Source organism: Limulus polyphemus, unplaced genomic scaffold (assembly GCF_000517525.1).
Source record: "Limulus polyphemus unplaced genomic scaffold, Limulus_polyphemus-2.1.2 Scaffold65, whole genome shotgun sequence".
NCBI classification, from domain to species: domain Eukaryota; kingdom Metazoa; phylum Arthropoda; class Merostomata; order Xiphosura; family Limulidae; genus Limulus; species Limulus polyphemus.
Genome location: NW_013665675.1, coordinates 829,229 through 830,205, shown reverse-complemented (window position 1 = coordinate 830,205; position 977 = coordinate 829,229).

The following is a 977-nucleotide window of genomic DNA, read 5'->3' as shown; positions in this document are numbered from 1 at the left end:
TTCAAACCCGCGACCCTCAGATTCTGAGTCGAGCGCGCTAACCACCTGGCCATGCCGGGCCAAGTGACCCTGGAAATTGTAGACCAGTTATACTTACTTTTGTATTGTTTTGTTTGTTTGTTTGTTGTTAAACACATAGCTGCCCAATGAGCTATCTGTGCTGTGCCCACCATGGGTATTGCAATTTGATTTTTAGTGTTATAGGTCTTAAGGCGTAACGCTGAGCCACTAGGTGGCACTTTTATAGCGTGAAATATTCTACAAAGTCTGATAAAATAAGCTGTTTGAAATAATCTAGTGAAGTATGATATCATAAAAAGATAGCCAACATGGATTCACTAAAGGGAATACGTACCCTACTAATGTGTTAAACATTTTCGAAGACTTTGCTTGTTACCTGGACAATGGAAATGGTACGGAAGTTGGTTACAAAAAACAACAACAAAAACAGATTAATAAGGTAACACACAGAAGATTAGCTAATGAAATCACATCGATATAGGTTAAGGAAAGAATAGCTAATTAAATTATTTGGTGATTGGATGGGAGGAAGCAAAATATTGTTATTAATGGACTGCTGTTAAATTGGACCTTCATTACCGGTGGAGTACCTCAGGCCTCATGGTTAGTGCTTGATTATTTGATTTTCCTTATTTTCATTAATGATATCTGAAGGGGCATGGTTATCAAATTAGTAAAGTTTGCTAATAACATCAATTAATCCTTTGGTATTTTTTAGCTACATTGAGGATACTGAGGTACTACAGACTGACTTTGCTCAATTTGTCAATTGGACAAATTTTGACAGATGATCTTTAATTATAGTAGGTGCAATATAATTCGTTAGGGTTATCATAATTTGAATGGCCTGTATAGATGGAGACACATTCAACTGTGTGATTGAAGAAAAATATATTGACATATGAATACATCACTAAAGTCATCGAAACAGTGCTCTGTGATAATAGTAAAAAGCT